The sequence below is a fragment of the Zosterops lateralis genome, assembly GCF_965231275.1.
Source record: "Zosterops lateralis genome assembly, chromosome: 4".
Classification (NCBI taxonomy): Eukaryota; Metazoa; Chordata; class Aves; order Passeriformes; family Zosteropidae; genus Zosterops; species Zosterops lateralis.
Genome location: NC_139765.1, coordinates 48,251,373 through 48,270,693, shown reverse-complemented (window position 1 = coordinate 48,270,693; position 19,321 = coordinate 48,251,373). Strand labels below are relative to the sequence as shown.

At 40.6% G+C, this 19,321-nt stretch overlaps 1 protein-coding gene across 3 annotated transcripts in view; it reads right to left on the bottom strand.

The window, feature by feature from the left end:
- The window catches only part of FOXP2 (forkhead box P2), a 406,072-nt gene extending 386,975 nt beyond the window's left edge, over positions 1-19,097 (bottom strand). For all 3 annotated transcript variants that reach the window (XM_083860379.1, XM_083860380.1, XM_083860381.1), the window contains exon 1: positions 18,243-19,097. The gene's annotated coding sequence lies outside the window, so the exon portion shown is untranslated. The remainder of the gene's footprint in view (positions 1-18,242) is intronic.
- Positions 19,098-19,321: the final 224 nt, after the last annotated feature.

Here is a 19,321-nt window from a genome sequence, read left to right as displayed (position 1 = left end):
ATCTAGGTCCTATAGATTCAAATATTTCCAAAAGATTTATATGCAAATATTGTAGAATCTTTGCAAATACTACCTCTAAAGTACACCTCCTTCTTTCAAAGTGTACAGCTGTTATACTCCCATTGCTCTTATTTCAAATCTTGCTCTTATCTTTTGTTCTAATCTTAACAAATGTAATCTCATTCCACTGACATAAATCCAGTATCCCGTTATATATTAATCACTTACCTTCCATGTCAAAGCCTTCCTATCATCTCTCATTCCATATCTAGGAGTAAACTCCCTTCTCCCTTACGTCCAGGCTGCCAGCTTCCATCATCTATGTGTTATTTTTTCAATTAAGTGTCTTCAAGCTTTTTATCCAGGCTGACGCCTCACACTGCTATGAACATTCACAAGGCTGACTGATTAGCCTCTTTCAAACTGCTTTGGCAGGACATCTATGGAAAATTTTAAAACCAATTATTTGCTGATATGCTATGATAACTCCTTGTTTTTCTGTCTTCCCGTGCCTGTTTCTAAACATTGTCTGTAAATTGTCCTGCTTCTGGGTTGGGGCCTCAGTAGTTCTCTGTTTGCACAGCACCCAGTGGTGGCCCTTCCAGCTCATATCCAGGTCTCTAAAACACTGTCAAGGTACAGGCATGAAGTTAATGAATATCAATATGCCAATAAGCACACTAACCACTTTCCTGCTTCCTGAGAAAAAAAAAAAAAGTAGCCATCAAACCAACATTGATACGTTTCCTGGTTGTAAGGTACTGCTAGTATAATTCCTTCAGCAAATTTCAGCATGTTAGAAAAGTCCTTAAAGCACAGCCTGAAGTATCCCAGTGAAATCTACTTTGAAGTCCTTAAAAACGTCCTTTTGCAAATAACTACTCTCAGTGTTAGAAACAACCCTTCTCCCAGTGGGCTTTGTTATGCCCTCACAAGGTGGATCAACAACACTCTATCACCAAGTATCTTCTCTCCATATAGTCTGTTTTCCACACAGCTTTTTAAGAATATATTAAAAAAAAAAAAATTGACATCAACATAAAAAAAAAAAAAAAAAAAAAAAAAAAAAAAAAAAAAAAAAAAAAAAAGGAAGAAACTTAGGAAGATACCTAGCTTAGTTACTCCTATTTAAGATATTTTTATACATCCATATATCCAAGGGTATAAATTCTCAGTTTAAATATGAAATGTTTATATTCATCCAATTAGACTGAATAAATACATATGCCCTTTTTTGGAGGCACAACTTTCCAGTCTTGATGCAGATCCTGCTACTGAAAGCAAAACCAGCAAGTGTGTCTCTAGAAGCATGCCCCTGTACTTCCTTTTACTTATATATTTTTTGATAAGACCTCATATAATGTTCCAATTAACCAGCACAATTTTCTGTCTTCTTAATCACGCATTTGTTTTGTGTTTTATCAGTTGGCATATTTGCTCTCAGCTTTGTAAAATTTTTGATCAGCTTCATAACTTACCTTCACAGAATGAGCAAGTTACAAATATTCATAATACATCCCAGTTACAAAAAAAAATTCTTAAAAATACCAGGCTGTTCACTTCAGCTCTTATTATTCTTTACTAATTTCTCACAATTAAAAAAAAAAAATCCTAAAATCAAACGTTTTGGAGGAAATAAAGCAGTACTAGCTAACAAAACCAGGAGCCAAACTGAGGAAACTGCTACCATGTAACACATAACTGTGAAAAAGTTTCAACTCTGACTTATGAATCAGATCTTCAAAGATTTTCAGTATCTAAAAACACAGTCCATCCCTCTCTCACATTTTTATCCCTGTGGCATAAAAATTAGAAAAAAGTAGAAACACAACTCCAGACTGTAAACTGAGTTTATTTCCCATCCCTATTACTCTTTTAAGCTGAGTTGTGTTCCTACCACACCAACTTCCCCCACAGCATTCAAGATCAATGCAGTTCTAGCCTCTTCTCTGATGAGCCCCAGCTGCAGAGGATGGAAACCTTTCACACTGCAGAACACATGGGGTACCAAGTTTAAACAGCCTGATTCTCTAATGCTGGATTTGGGAAGTTTTTACACATCCTATTAATTATAATATCAGTGAGGCTTACCCAGCAAACAAGCCAAAGTAGCTGAGCTCTGCAATAAGTTTTTCAAAGGTATAATGGAGTTAACCAAAGGGCATTAGTAAGTACCGAAGGAAAAGCGGGGGGAGATAATAAAAACAGGCAATCAGCTACAAAACATGATATGAGACTTGAAGGCTACCATTTCCTCTTTCAAGCATAAGATTGATTTTCTACTGCATCTCTAAGCAAATTACTTGAATCTTTAGCCTTACAGAAATCAGGTTCCACTTTAACTTTTTCCTGATATATCTGACATTTCAGCTGACAAGAGGCACTTTCCATTGTACAATGATTTTGGTAAAAGTGGGATGATTTCTTGTACTTCCACTGTATCTTATGCAGCTATTTCACTTTGCAGTATTCCTCTAGTTAGATGGAATTGTTAGGACCCTCCTTTGCTGATGAAATACTGCATTTCTAAAACCATCTCCTCCACTATTAGGATTCCCTTTAAATAAACACGAGAGAAAAGAAGACTTGAAAAAGTACAAGCAAGAAAAAGCAAACAGAAAAATTTAAGCTACACTCCTTAGCATTAGAAGTGCTCTCAAAAACCTCCAAAAGCAAAGATTAGAAAGGATTATGGCAGAGGAAGGTTTTCTTGACCCATATTCTGGCTTCCAGAAGTATCTCACAGCCCGATTACAGGGGCACACTTGCTTAACATCTCAGCCTTGACAAGCCACTGCTACTGTGCAGGCATCACATGCCTTGCCTCAGCTCTTGTCCAAAAGCTCTGTCCTGGCTGTCCAGGAGGGTATGGCTACAGCTATAATGCTCTAATTTTTCCAAGACCTGTACACTTTTAAAAGCTGAATATGAAATGAGTTAAAGTACTTTGGAGAGCTAGAAGCAAGTTAAGCTGTCTGCACAGATATAACCTTTGTATTTTCTGACAGCTCTATAACAAAGAAAAAGCATCATAATCTCAGAAGTTCAAAAACTATAAAAAAAAGTCTCCTTAAAAAATGGAAAACAGACGTTCTCCTCTCTTCTCCTTCATACTTTTAATATCAGCAGAATTATATTTCTTTCTTTCTATCTCTCTCTCTTGTTGTCAGGTGGTGTTTTTTTAGTTCAAACATATTTTCCATCTGGTCTGTCTTAAGATTTCTGAACTCTTCTGTCTGCCCATTATGTGAGTATGTGAAACTTAGTACACTGCAAACACCAGGAGGTGGATTATGTGTTATTCATTACACAGTGACAATTCAGCTATTTTGTCAACCACAAATATTTGTGAGCCAGCAGTGAAACGTAGGGTACCAGAATCCTGAATTTCTAAGAGCAGCACACAGTCAGGCACTTCCAAAGATGAACTGTTACAGCATCTTCCTTTGCATCATCAGCCATGACCGGGGCTCTGCCCTGGAAGTAGGAATCAGAGGCTCCTATTTGGGCCAAGTTAACCATGTCATTTACAAGAGACCAATCCTTTGTAGTGTGGGTCACACTAGATCAACGTGGCTTACCCAAGCACTTACTGGGGTCTGTGTTCTCCAAAAGGCACTGCAGCAATGCAATTGGGCCACAGAACTCAACTCCAACTCCATATCAGAATTATATTTTACATTTTGCATGAAGTGACTTCAGTCAATGTTCATCCAGCCATTTTACAGGTAAGATAAAAGAGTTATCCTTTAAAGAAAGAGTACTGAGCCTTTATGAATAGTAATTATCACAAAAGGCATACACATTTTAAAACCATTCAATGTAAGACATAGGCTTATTATTCCTGTTTCTATTAAAACTGCCTTAAATAAAGATACTTGAATGAAAACACAGTAACTTTTCTCTTTCTAAATATAAAAAAAAAAAAATGAAAACAAGAGCTTCTACAAAGGAGTCTTCAGCAGGTGCAGAAATTATGTTTTATAAAATAAATTTGCAATGCCAAGCATTTGTTCCAGTTTGCAATGTTGTGTTATTGTTTTCAATCTTATTTATTTGTTTATTTAAACCCTTTAGTTATTAGTGGTTAAATTTAACATCCCATCTACACATACAACCATCAACAGAAGATTAAAATTAAAAAAAAAAAAATACAATAGTCTGCATAAGATTATACTGAACTGCAAGCAAAAGTGGCAAAAGCAATTAATCAACCTTAAATAAGCAAAAGCTTTAGATCAACAACATGCTTTAAAACAAATTAAAACTTTGCAAACAATCACAGAAATGGCTTTTTTATTTCAAGTATACCGAATTTTAGGAGACTTCAAACTGCTAAAATTGCCACCTCAAGACAGAAAGACACAGCTTATGCAGCCACTCACTATATATATTTTCATGTTGCTAGAATTTTTTTAACTTCTCACCAAGAACAAAAATGCAGACCTTCAGTGGAGTTTACAGCTACAGAAGACACAATGCCTTTGATGTTGTATTGCAATAATCAAACTGATCAAGTCGCAAATACAATGTATATCACAATGATTTGCAGAACAGCTAACAGTTGGGAGGTTTTTTTACAGAGTTTAGCTTTGTGCAGTTCTCTAGAACAGTTTTTACTACAAGTACTTCAGATCTGCCAAGTAAAATCAAGAAGTACAATTTTTATTTATGCAAAATGTGTTGAAAAACACGGTTGAACTGGAAGCAGTTTGGGTACAATTATTCCTGTTTTATGCAGTTCTTATTACTAGATGCACACATATGTGCAGTAAATTTAACTTAAAGATTAGTTTTAATGCATTAGAAAATTCCAGAATTAATTATGAACACTTGAGTAGTAGCAAATTCACTTTCCCCTCAAATTTTCTATGACAAACTGAGCAATATGAACTAAAACCTCTTCACTCAAAATGCACAGAAGGTTTTGGTGCAACGAAATGCAGTTGATGTGCTTCACCAATAATAGGGCTTCACCTTACAAATATCACATCCATATTAAGCCTATAGAAACATTGTAAGAAATATTAAAAGGACGGATCTCAGAATGTAGGCTGTTAAGGAAACCATTCCCATTTTTTTCTATAACTGAAGCAAACAGAAGATTTGGGAGTTAAACTCATCAAGATTTTTTTTTCCCCCAAATCAACATAATCAATCATTTTTCTCATTCTCTTCTATTTTTAGCTGGATATCCATGGTACATTTACCTCAAAATTACTTCAAGCTGCACCAGGGGAGGTTCAGGTTGGACTTCAGAAGGAATTTTTTCATGGAAAAGGTTTTTAAGCATTGGAATGACTGCTCAGGAAGGTGACCACCCCCAGAGGCGTTCAGGAAAAAACTGGACATGGCAATCAGTGCTCTGATCTAGCTGACAAGGTGGTGATCAGTCAAAGTTTGACTCAATGATCTTGTAGGCCTTTTCTAATTAAATGACTTTATGATTCTAAGTCCCTTTTAGAGCTCAAAGGGTTACACTACAATTACACTTCAACATAGTATTAAGCAAATTAAAAGAAAAATTATGAAGACCATCTTCCACAAGAAAAACCCATCAAGGCAAAACATTGACACTTTCCTAAAGAATGTATTTTCTCATACATCTCTATTCTTAAGGTTAAAAGCATAAAGTGAACTTGTGCAAAAGGGTAATTTCAGAGGTATCTAATTTCTCCATAAAATAATTTCTTCCCACATTTAAATAATTCACAAGAAAAACAGACTGTCTGCTGAGAGAATGATAACATTTGTTTAGAACAACCAAAAAGCCATATGTGAGAAATACTGCAACACTAGTGAAAGAAATTGACTTAGCTAGTTTTTCTCATTTGGTCAGTATCACTTTCACTGGGTTATAAGCATCTTAATTTTTCTTCTGTATAAGTGTCAGAACTACCATAAACCAGCACAGAATTCAGGCAGTTAGTTAAAAACACAGTAATCTCTGGACACAAGCACAAATGTAAAAAAACTTTTATCTGCTTTTATTTTTCCATCCAATCTTAACTTTTCCTGAGGAAACACTTCTAGTCCTCATCCAAGGCTCTCCTTTAAGAGAAACCAACTTAGTTCCTGCAGTTACTGTGCCTGGAGTAGGGCTAATTTCTCAGTCTAGAAAGCCTTTCAGCAAGTGAATGGACAGCAGTGGATGGATTAAATTAGAAGACCAGAATTTACAGTCACTGAGCTCCAGAAAGCAATTTACTGGCATTCTCTATTTAATTATATCAACACCTCATAAACTTTAATGAATTTATCTTTTTCATACTGAGATTAAGTAACTCTATCATAAAGTTCTGCAAGTATACATCTGAGCCAAGAATTATAATTTTTAGGAAGGCACTTTGTCTATATCATCATCATTCCTCACAATGTTAAAAGCAGCTAATTTCAACCCCGAAGCCATGACTGTGCCCCCTTCCCCACCTACTTAAGATTAAAAATAATGTTTGTTTCTCTTACAGCCATTCTTGCCCACATCCATACAGATGTGTTCACCCCTGTTCCTCCTCTTCAACCCACAATGCCCTCTTGAGGAAAAAAGGAAAAAAATGAACAAGTGGGGAAAAAGGGAAAATGAGTAAAAAAAAATCTCAAAAAACCAAAAAACTCTAAAGAGTGGGAAAAGACGTTTCTACACTAACAGCAGAAAAAAAATACTAATTCAAACAAAGGCTGTCCACGCTTGTAACACTCTTCTTTCTGGGTTATTTTTTCCTGACCTTTTTTATGGTATGAAACTCCATTGCCTTCACCATCATTTAGGGCAGTTTCAAGAAGAGTACAAGGAGGCAAGTTCTGAAATTCTTTCCATGTATACCAAATTCCACATATATACTGATATCTGGTTAAGGTTATAAAAAACAATATAAAAAATGGTTCTTTTTAATTTACAACTGTAAGCAAACCTTCATTTCCAGGCAATCAAAGGAAGACAAACCAATATTCACAGAGCAGAAGTACCAACATTTGTCATTGAGGAAAATAAATCTTTAAATCTGTTATAAGCTAGTGCTCCCTGAACACATCCAACAGACATGGCCCATGCCTGTAAATCAGAAGTCAAACAAGGAAGTAAAGATTTCTGGGAGGCTTTCAGTTTTGTGCCTAAAATCTTGGATTTAGTTTTCTCTCCTTGAAATCTAAAGAAAAAATTATGAATTATCTGTTATATCCAATACACTTTTTGCATTTTTGTATCCATCTAAATTTTAAAAAAAATCTGGAGACAGTAGTTTGCACTAGGTTAATAACTACATATAAGAAAGATACTGGAGGACAACATAGATTTCCTCAATATACTGTATGATCTTCTACCAGCAGGCACACACAAAACAGAATAAGAACAAATTATATTCAGATGGTACTAATGTTCAGGATTTTAATATTGCTGTCCTTACTACAACTATATAGAACTCTCTGCATAAAGGTTACCTCTAACACATTTTCTAACTCTTAAATACATTAAAAAACACCCTTATTACATTGTACATTTAACCACAACACAAGAAAAGGTTAGCTCCCAATAATAACCTTATAAAGAAAGCATAGTATCAGTTAAATGGATTTTAAGTAAGGGTCCAAGATCATATTAGGCAGCAATTATAAGCTACAAATTGTATTTTATATCTTCAGTAAGAGGTAGCACAAGTCTTGCTGAGTCAAATCTCTGCTATAAAACCTCTTGCCATGCTTTAAATGCTGCAAGCAGCTGAGCCCTGAGGGGTTAAAGCTAATGCTAAAGGTAAAGGCTTGAAGAGTTGACCAGGTATCTTGTGGCCATAGATCTAAGTGTGTCAGTCACAGGCAAATATACAGTACTGTGCTTGCCAGAGAAGGCCAGGAGTAATAGATCAAGTTCATAAGCTGTTGAGGAGCCTACCAGGGGTGCAGCAGAGATTAACACTGTTTCACTGTGCCTCCAGTGATCTGCGTAGAAAAGGTGACACTGGATGATGACTCACTATTTCCAAGCACCACAGAAAAGTAAATGTGTTAGAAGTGTTTCTTCCAAACAACTCCTCCCAAGAAAGAGGCCCGGAAAAGGAATGAAAAAAATCATCCCAATCAGTAGAAGGAGCTATGACTTACTACAGCTCCCCAAGTTATCAAAGCAGCCATCCTTGCAGCTTGACCCAGAAGGTCACCCACACCTGTCACCAGCCACTGCTCTCCACAGCCACGCTGCCAGCACTTACCTCATCACCTCAGCCTCCCCAGCCCAAAGCAAAGCAGGGGGACCTCCAGGATGTCCTTGCTGGAGGAGGCTTCCAAGAGGAGCGGCTCACTCCCTCCCAAGCATGCACTGTGAGGCTTGGGTCTGTGTCTTGTTTTGCTACCGAGGCATTCCAGGCTGTGTCAGTTTGGATTGCAACATAAATATTGTGCAACTGCAGGCTCCTTAGTTCCAATTATGGTAATATTGCAGGTGACAATGAGAAATATATTTTTAATAGTCTCTGGCTACATTTTGCTCCGACTCATCCGCATCTTAGAAAAACACAAATTCAGCTAAAGGAAATTTTGTTGATAAGTCAGTTTGGAGCAAAACTGTAAGCCTAACACTCACATGGAAAATAGGGTCTTCCCCATTCTGATAGTTACTGAGTGTTAGCAACAATGACCCAAATGTCAGTCACTGGATATAGAAGAATGTTTATAAAATTATACTTAAATGATACATGAGTATATTTAGAGGCTTGAATATTATTAAGTAACAAAATGCACAGGCGTCTATGTTAAGGCTAATAGTTTCAGTTTAAAATTTAATTCTAGTTACTGAAGACAAGTACTGAAACATCTGTTAAAAATAGCACATCAGGTATGTTAATGGACAGTAGGTTCCATTTTTACACATAATCAAATAATAGAAATGCATTCTTCTACTGAGTCACAGAAAGATTTAAAATGCAACTGCTCAGCCTGCAACTCAGGAGGATCAAGTATATGGCTTTCTCCATCTGTCACCTTTCTCAGGCTTCACAGCAGCTCTCCTCTTACATGACAATCAAATGATAAGGGGGAGGAGGAGTATCTAGCAAGGTCCAACTTTAGCCATACGCTTTCTAGACGAACATATAACAAATTACTGGTGTTCACACACTGCCTGAAGCTCCTGCGAAATGCCAGATTTGCTGCATATGCATATTAGCACCAACCATGAGGCACACAACACCCTACAGCCACAACACACTGTATGACATGCCTGGCTCATCAGGCTGGACACTTTAAAATAATTACCTGTTTTCACATTTTCAGAAATGTCTTCTTCGTATGTCTTTGGGTACTCACTAACAAAGTACCTGAATGCTGTACTTTTAAAGATTCATTTACAAAATAAAAAGAATCCTTCAAAGTATTTAAATGTTATGAAAAAAAGTCATTTTAAATATGGATTTTTCATGTTAGTGATGACTTGCTTCAGAGCCTATGAAACTGCTGGAATAAGAACTTTTATTGAAAGAAAACTGGTAACACACTGATTTGGCTTAAATATGCACAAGCAATTCATCAGCTGTCTCAGTCTAGGTGGCTTTAAAGAACCACTAAGCAGTTGGTAACTTCTCAGTCTCAGAAACCTGTTTTGCACAGGCACATACAAACACATCAAAATCATCAAACAACCATAAAAGCGAGTCTTCATACCAACTTCAGAAAACTTGGGATCAGGGATGAAGGTCTTGGATTTTTCAACATAGGTGTGTGTGGCCATCACCTCAAGCACATCTTCTGCTGAAGCCTGAGACAGGTCAAGCCACAAGAAGGGCACCTGTGTGCTCCAGGAGTGGGGAGGCTCAATCTGAGCAGAGTCCTGACAAGTGGCACTCTGTCACCAGCAGACAGAACCACTGAATCACTCACTACTCCAGGCCCCACTGCTAGACCAAGTATACCTAGACCCACAAGCACCCCAGAAGACAACCTGAAGCCGAAGCATGGTACAACACCAATGCTGCACGCCATACCTAGTCTGGAAATGACTGACTTGGTTTGGAAGCATCCTTCCCTCATTTTTTCAAGGAAGGATTGGAAGGCCATGTCTTCCCATCACAACCCATTAAATACCTGTTTGTACATTGTAAAATGCTCTCCAGTATGGCCAATTCCTGCCTGGAGAACCACATTCCTCAAACACACTCCCTGTTTTAGCAAAGGATTGACTGCACTCTTCTTTAGAATATCTTCCGTCCCCTAACCTGAGATGCAATACACACAAACTAGGATACATTCATTTTTCTTTCTGAAGACCTTGGTCTCCTTGCCAGAAAGCTGTGGATGGAGACAGAAGTCCTGTGATGCTGCACAGTCACACGTGCAACAAGGCAAGGACATCACTTCCAAAGCTGCACAGCTTCACAGGAGAAACACTGGGTTGATCACCAACTTCTTCACCTACCACTTCTGCACAAATATTTTGACAGTTTCCCATTCTCCTGGTTTCTCTGTGATTTGAATGTGTAGTCTGATTCCCAGACTCAAAACTAAAACTAATTTTTAAGAAATAAAAGAAAGGAAAAAAAAAAAAAAAAAAAAAAAAAAAAAACCCAAACCAAATCAAACAAATGCAAAAATGTACAACACAAACAAACAAACCAAAAAAAAAAAAAAAAAAAAAAAACAAACCACACTTTAACCAGTACTTTTAAAGGATTTTCATATGTCAGTTCATAAGATGCAAATTGCTGGTTGCTCAGGTATACTTCACACCCTTTCCTGGTCAATAATAAATAAAGGCTCCCAAACAGATCCAACACCAATCATCATTAACTCTTTCTCAAGATGTCAGTCTCTTAAAATAGAATTAAATACCAAGTTAAAGTTTCAGTCAGAATAGACTTAATTCTTCTTCTAAAGCAAAAGAATGTGCAAAATCTGACACCATATAAAACTTCTGTATATTCAATATACAGAATTCAATACCTGTCGAATTACTGACCATAGTATTCTTCAACGTGCGCTGACAGTTATTGTGTACTGATAACAATTTAAAGGCATCTTCCCAACATTAAAAGTAATTTAAATGCATTCAAAACTGGTAACAAATGGGTCTGAATGAATTTTTGCACAAAAGCATTTCATGATCTTTAGCAAAGTTCTAATCCTATATTTTTATAGTTTTAGCACCCATATATTCCACTAATTGACTTTCAACAAAGAATCATTGCTGCAATATCAGAGTTCTCAGCACCCTTCCTCTTACATTCACCATACTGTATACATTTATTCCTTATTGAATTAAATATGTTATTTTACAAAGATGAAAACACTGACACAATTGAAAAGCACAACAGCAGATATGTGTATCTCTGCAGTCTGTGCACACACTGCATTAGGTTTTCATGTTTTCATTTATAGGTCATGAGAATGCTCTAACTACTGTAATGAAACCACAATCCTGTTTGAGTTCTCTCACGGAGAAGAGTCTCAAATCAGAGATATTTCAATTTCAGGCTCTAAAAAATACTAGCTTGTTTTCTAGACACTTTTCTTCCCCTTTATCTTCAAAACACCTCTGTCCCCCCTCTGTCACATCAATAAAAAGATAATTTTTTCAGTAATTAAATATCAAATTTCAATGCAACAACTAATAAGTAAGTTTCCAAAGACATACAAGGGATTTAACAAGATCTAGTATTTAAAAAATAGTGGCCTCAATCAGGGCCAGTGTAACCTGGTGTAACTCCTGTGCCTGCCATGTGCATAATGCCAGCATGCAAAAGAGTTCATTTTTTATTCACACAGAAGAAGTGAAGGTGAAGAAATGTATTTTCTGTATTGGGCACCAGGTGAAAATCACATTGCTCTTCTGAGAACGTGAGCCCCCACTTTCCGAGCAGCTGCCCACCTCCTGGCAGTGCTGCTTGTGTCTTTGCTGGCTCCTGTCCAGCTACATGTTTTCTCTGGCCTTTTTCCTCTCACTTCCCAACTCTCCATTGTTTGCATGTTGTCCCTTTCCTTTCCAAAGCCGTTTCGTGGCTTACCACCACTAACCCTTAAAATTTCCCCTGCAATACTTTTACACAGCAAAACTTGTCAATTTCTGATCTAACTTCCAAGCTGTTAAACATCAACTACAGGTTTATTACACAGTTATTAGCCACCACCTGTTTTAGTAGATGGGTTACAATTCCAAAAGAACAATATGCCCTCTCAACATCAGCAATAAGACTTAGAAAATGATAAATCAACAATGTAATTGTAAGCAATTTTTTGTAAAACTTAGCACTGACAGCAGGGCAAAATTTAAATGGTGTTTACCTCTTTTACATTTTCTTCACCATTCCTGGGCAAATTTGAAATCAACACCTAATACATTCTTCAAGAACTATGCTTGATATAGATTTGCAATTCTGAGATTGTTTCTCCAAACACAAGTTTCCTAGTTTTCAGAGTGAATAACACAATTAGGTCCTGTTCAACAACAATGTAATATCACAGCCATTCTTCTTCCTTGTCTGAAAGGACAAGATCACAAAAATTGTGGTGGCAATACCATCAAGATTAGACTATTTTAATATAAATATATGTAAAAATGTAATTAGTCAAGTTATGTCAAATACATGATTTCAAATTGCATAAAATACACAATGTATCACATTGGTTTGGGCTGAAATACAAAAGATGAATAATGGAATAAGTCAGCACTTGAATTTACTTAAAGACAAATTTTGACCAAAGTTGCAAAATACACATCACAATGTTGGAGAAAAAAAAATTATTCTAATACGATCATCAACTAAATATCAATCTTAAAATATATATGAACTTTTAGGTTTTTTTTTTTTGTAACCATGTAAATACCTATTTACGAAATAACGTGCCTTAAAAACCCCAAGAATTTTCTAGTTAAATATAATAATGTGCCTCCTAGCCTCAAAACATCACTCTTCAAATGAATTTCCAGTCTTGGGCCCAACAGTAAAGAGCATGTCCCACTGAGATAAAGTTGGCACAGGCCCACTGGAATCTCAGTCATCCTCAAAATGTCCTGGAGGCAAACTGCAACAAGACTGAGATCAGACAATTTACAGAAATGCCTAATATGATGCAATTTGCAGCCATGTCTGATTCACCAGAGGTCCAAAGGACCAGCTCACTGAGCAAAGGACTCATATTACAGTGTGTGTCCCTGTGGACCCTGCAACCACCAATGGGCTGGAAGCATCATGAAACAGAGATACTCCACCACCTGCTTTCAGTACCTGCTGCCCATAGGAAGCTGAAGTTCCTTGGTAAACAAGCAAGTTCTATGGGTAAGCCAAACCAGCCTGTGAACCTCAAAGAGGGTTCTTTGCGACTCTGAGGGTTGTATGATGGAGATCCTCTCACCCCAGAATGGACATCACATAGCACTGCAAGGGGGGTGGAAGGAGTGGGCAAGGGCACAAAATCTCCATTCTGCACACTGAGTGGAAGTGCTGCCTGTCCTTTAAACCTGCCTGTTTTCCCTCAGCCTAACCAAATAGAAAGTCATCTGTTACCTACAGCAAAGCCCTCTGCCACCCAGCAGAAGAGACACCCACACTCAGGGTATTTAGATGGTACAATACACCGTATCCAAGGGAGTCGGCTCTGTCCTCGGCAGCCAGCCTGATTAATGTATATAGTTAAATAAGAAACAAACTGCAGCAGACCCATTTCGAGCTACAGATGTGTAATTACTATTAGCAGGAAAAAGAAATAACTAAGTAAATGAACAAAAAGTTAAAGTTACAATGTTCTTATTCTCTCCCCTCAGCAACCTCTAAATTTACAAAAAAGACTTAAGATAGTAGAGAGGGTAAAACAAGATACTTAATATTTTAACTTTATTTTCCTTAGAATACGAAATGAAATAGTGATATTAAACATAATTCCACACAAATTCCTTCCTCAGAGTTCAAACATTACTGTCTAACATCATCCCAAACTTCAGACTGATGAAGCAATAAGCATCGTAGCAACTGTTCATTAGAGAGATTATTTTCAGCTACTTCAGTGATGACAGCATAAGCAAGCTATTACTGGCACTTTCAAAACCACCTTTCTGACATAAAACATGGTGTGGCTCTTAAACGCAAACTTATCAGAAATGGGATTAATGAAAAAACAACACCAAAACAGAAAAGCCAAAATAGATGAAAATCTTGCAAAAAAGGATAGATTCCTCTTATAATTGGCAGTGAACATTTTGGAAGATTTTTAAAAGTAGTAGGTTTGATTAAGCTACTGAAAGCCTCAGAAAGGAGAAAAAAAATGACCAGCGCAAAATAAAACTTGTGAGACTGCTCCTTGTTTTTTGGCTGGTATAGAAGTTTTAGAATTTAAGTCTAAAGTTACTCTTGGAAATTAATACAGTATGTATGCTTATTCTGTAAAGGAACAAATGTGGAAAAAAGCCTTCAAACAGCTAACAATGAGTTATTTTATTGCAATTTTAAGATTAAGAGGTTAGTTCATTACAGCTAAGCTTTTCTATCATTTCATTCCTTATATAAGGTTTTTCTGGTGCCACTATTTTACACATACAATAAAAAAAGGTATCAAGTCAAAACAGGGCAGGGAACAGGAATCGAAATGACAAGTATTTCTTCTAACAAGGACTAGCTGAGAGGTATGGTACAGTGGCTGTGAAGAAAAAACAGACAATCTGTATTACTTTGAAACCTATTAGCTGTCACAAAATTTCAAAAAAGTAATCAGTTTCAATATACAGAAAATTATTATTTTACAACAAAGTTGATAGCATTTTTCATTTTGATTGCGATTTGCATTTTTCGCCAGTCAAAATCATTCCAGGGGTACTTTTCAGCGACCTATGTCCTAAATGATTTTCATTTCATATGAGCAAGTGACCTCTTCACAATACGACCGACAAAGAAAAAAACAACTCCCAGGAATCACTCATTTTTAGACACCATCACAATTTAATTTCTCCAAAATAAATCTGGTAAAAATAGAAATGGAACAAAAAAGTACTCCATGTTCAAGAAATATTAATTAACCACTCTACCAGAAAGATAAATACCAGCCCTCACATTTCAATGATGAAAAACAAAGAGGTTAAGTGACATTTTCAATGACACATAGCAAAACACTGCCACAACATGGATCACATCTCAGAAGTTTTCTATTGTTTTCAGCCCACTAGCCCTGAATAACTCTTGTGCATGCAATGCTGAATCAGGTATATTTCTCAGAATACAAAAAGCTTATTCCAGCTAGCATAAATTAGTCATAAAAAAATCTTATTCTACAGTAATTTTTTTTAATACATTTAAATCCAACAAGAAATTTTCAAAAAAATAATGGAGTCTGACAGGAATGTTTCTAAGCAAATACACCTTTATTCTTAAAATGATAGTCACAACACATTCTATTATGGAAAGCATTTAAAAAATGCATAAGCAACAGATGATTGCAGAAAAAAAAATAAAAATATTTTAAAAAAGCCAAACACCACGAAATAAACAAGTCACTTCAAAAATCTGTGAAACCATTCACCTGACTACTGCACAAACCCTAGTGCAGCTTTTAAAAGAGTTCCATGTATTTACTGATTGAAATGTCCTGAACTTGGTGTATTTCTTTTACTCTTCCTCACACTCAAACCCACTCTAATCTGGTTATTCCTTATAGACCATTTGGTCATTTTACATAAATCTTCACTAAAGAGTGGGCTACAAAACATTTAGGTTTTCTCCTCTCTCAGATGATATAAACACTGCACTGTAGCAAAGATCCCGTGACACAATGTAAAAATCACTGAGGTTAAACTAAAAACAAAGAAATGCACAAATATTTATACAATCGATTCTGCTTAAGCTTCCTTCTAAGGTTACTGTTAAACCTTAAAGCCTACAGCAACAAGGCCTCACATGAAGCAGTGTATTTCAGGTGTTACATATTATCAAAATAAATTAGGATAACTAACTACATGCATTTTGGAAATGCTGTATTTGAAATACTCTTTCCTTTCCCGTAACCTTTTACTGATCTATAGCCTGAGTAATTAAATGAATGATTTAAGTATGCAAAAACGCAACAGAACAAAACCATTTTGTAAGAACTACATTAAAACTACAGATTACTACAAAACAGGGGTATTTTGATTATCTACATTTACATCAACAAATTATTATCATCAGGAAAAAACTTTTAAAAATACTAATTTGAACAATTAAAACCATATCCCACTTAAAAGGGTTTAGTGTAGCATTAGAGAAACCAATTTAATAATTAATCATATTTTCTTTAGAGTAGTATTACTAACAGAAATGTTTTTCCTTAATGGCTTTAAATTACTCAGCGCACACACAGAAGAAAAAAAATTAAAAACTGTCAAAATCTCTTAAAACTTTGACTTCTTCCCCCCCTCCTCATGAATTAATAGGGAGGATATAGACACCATGCACAACTTCTGAGTCCCACCTTCGTAAAAAAATTTCCAAGGGCCTAATCCAAGCCTGTGAAGTCAATGGAGTGATTCCTATTGCTGTCAGTGGAAAGATTCCCTCTCTAGAGTTGAGTTTGCATGGGGGCTATAATGCACAGCAAAAACAGGGAAGATCCTCTTTGGAAGAGGAACTTTTGCATTTCTCTCAGTTTGTATGTACACAAGCAAGACTTCCTAAAAGTGTAAGAAATTCGCAGGCAGAGAGCACTGTCCATTCCTCTCTCTGTACCTCTGCACTCTTTACTAATAGAGGACAATACCATAAATTCACGATGGTTACTTCTGAGATTATCTTTCTCTGGAGAATATACCAGCAGCCCACTTTCTGTCTGGACTATTCTCGCTAATTTGAGATGAGTGTTTTCCTGCCATCCCACACCTAATCTCTACCCCTCTGCAGCAGCCCCATCCCGGGACCGGCGCTCCCGGCCAGGGCTGCGCTGCCACCCGGGCCCGCCGCCCGCCGAACCTGACACGAGCCAACGACGGGAAAGGAACAAAACCGCCTCAGGGACTGTCTTTACCTCGGCCGTGCAGGCTCCGCGGGCGGCACAGGGCTTTTCGGCAGGTTACGGGAGGCCAAGAGCGCTCGGCAGGGCGGAACGCGGAGCGGAGCGGGGGCGCCGGGCTCGCCCTCCGCCCCACGGCTGCCCGGGCAGTCCTGCTGGCACGGCACGGCACGGCACGGCCCGGCACGGCACGGCACGGCACGGCACGGCACGGCCCGCTCCACAGCCCAGCCCGCTCCGCAGCCGGGGCCGCTCTCCTCTCTTCAAAATCTATCCCGCTTCCCAAACTTTCCAAGTCCTGAAGCCCTCCTCAACTTCAAAGCCAATTTTAAGGGAAGGCCCCCAAGTACCAGGCACGGAGGCCGCCTCCGGAACTCCCCAGTTCCAACACCATTATTTATTAATTCTTGGGTTTAGGCAATTTTGTCTCGGGCGAGGGGAGGACGCCGTTCCCCGCGCAGCCCAAACCTCGCCCGGGGGCACCGCTACCCCCCGGGCCCCCGGCGCCCTGCGCTTCCCGCCCAGGCCGGCGGGGGCGCCCCGAGGGTGAGGGCGGCGGGCGGGCAGCGGCCCCTCCGCGCGGGCGGGCGGGCCAGAGGCGGGGGCTGCCGTGCGCCTCTCCCTCCGGCGGGCAGGCAGCACACAAAGGAGAAACGTGACACGTTTCTTCACCCGGGCTGTCTGCTGGGGAGGTCTTGGGGAAAAAGAAGAAGAAAGAAAAAAAAAAAAAAAAAAAAAAAAAAAAAAAAAAAAAAAAGAGGAAAAAAAACCACCAACTACACAACCACAAACGGGGAGGCAAACGGCGGGCAAGCGAGCCTCCCGCACACGCTTCCTCGGCAGCCTGGCCCCAAGCTCTCCCCGCCTGGCACTTCTCTACCCGTGCGGGAAGGCTACAGGTTGTTTGTTTTTAATTAGGCGGGGGTGGGGGGTCCGCGGCGCTGAGCGGCGGGAGGGAGGCCCTGCCGACCCGCAGCCGCCGCGAGTTGTTTGGGGGAGCTCACGCCCGCTCCCGCGGCCGGCCCGGCATGGCCCCGGCTCCGGCCGGGCACCGCAGGCTCCCCGGGGGGCAGAGCGCCCCCGCCCCCGCCGGCCGTGCGCGTTCGGGAGCGGTGCCACCGGGAGACCTGACACATGTCACTGCTGCGGCCGCGCCGGCCCCGCCAAACTTTCCCGCGGCGGCGAGTCAGTGAGCGAGGGCGGAGGGGGTGGAAGCGGGTGGAAGTGGCGAGTCACACCGGGGAGCGGAGGGAGGAGGGGACGGGTGCGCGGGGCGGGGTGGGGGTAGCACTTACCGGGAGGAGACACCGTGCGGGGCGTCCCGGCGAGCTGACACCGAGAGAGAAGGGGCGAGCGGAGCGGCGCGCAGACAGAGTCCCCGCGGGGGCCGGGCAGCGGGGGCGGGCGGCGCGGGGCCCTCCGCGGGCGCGGAGCGGCGTCGGAGCCTCCGGAGCGTCGCGCCCTCCCGCCGGCCGGTGCCGCCTGGCGCTGGCGGTGCTGCGCTCCCTCCCCCGGCGTGCGGGTCCGCCCGTGTGCGGAGTGTGCCGCCTGTGTGTATGTGTTTTGTTGGGAATGCAAAAAAAAAAAAAAAAAAAAAAAGAAAGAAAGACGAGGGGAAAAAAAAAAATAAATAAATAAACCCGCCGCCGCACACACCGGCTTCTTTGGAGAGAGGGGAGCGCGAAGGGAGCCCTCCCTCACATGATCGCGGAGCGGCCTGCACAGAAGTGCTAATAACGCGGGGAGGGGTTGGGGGGGAAAGCCGCGGAGGGGGAAAGGCAACAAAAAAAGTGCGGCGGGATGCGCCGGGCCGTGCCCCGCTCCGCCCGCGCCTCCCCCGGCCGGTCCCCGGCGGAGCGGGCGCTGCGGGTCGCGGCTGACGGCGGCTCCACCTGCTATGTAAACAAACCGTCGGGGAAGTTGTTTGCTGGCGGCGGCTGCCCCTTCCCGCCCCTTCTCCCCTCCCGCCGCCCCGCTCCGCCGGCTCCGTTAGACACAACGAGTTTAGCAGACGGGCGGAAAACAAAGCCGTGTGTTGTGCTGGCAGTGCCGGCCGGCTGCAGCCTGCTGGCAGCCCCGAGGTGCCGCGGCCCCGCGAGGAGGCGGCCCGGGGAAACCTGAGCGGGAGGGGACGGCGGGCAGGCCGGGCCGCCGGCAGCAGCTGTGCCGGGAGGGAGGCACGCGTGGGCCTTCAAACTTTTCTTCTGCCCTGCGCCGGTACTGGAGCAAGGTGCAGGACCCCCAGCTGTCCGCAGCAGGGACCAGCCGCTCTCGCCGCTCTGGAACGGCCCTGGGGCTGCCCTGTCCGTGTCCCCCCACCCCCCCCCCCGCCCGGGAAAAACATTTTTTAGTGATTCCTGCGTGGGGTAAGGTA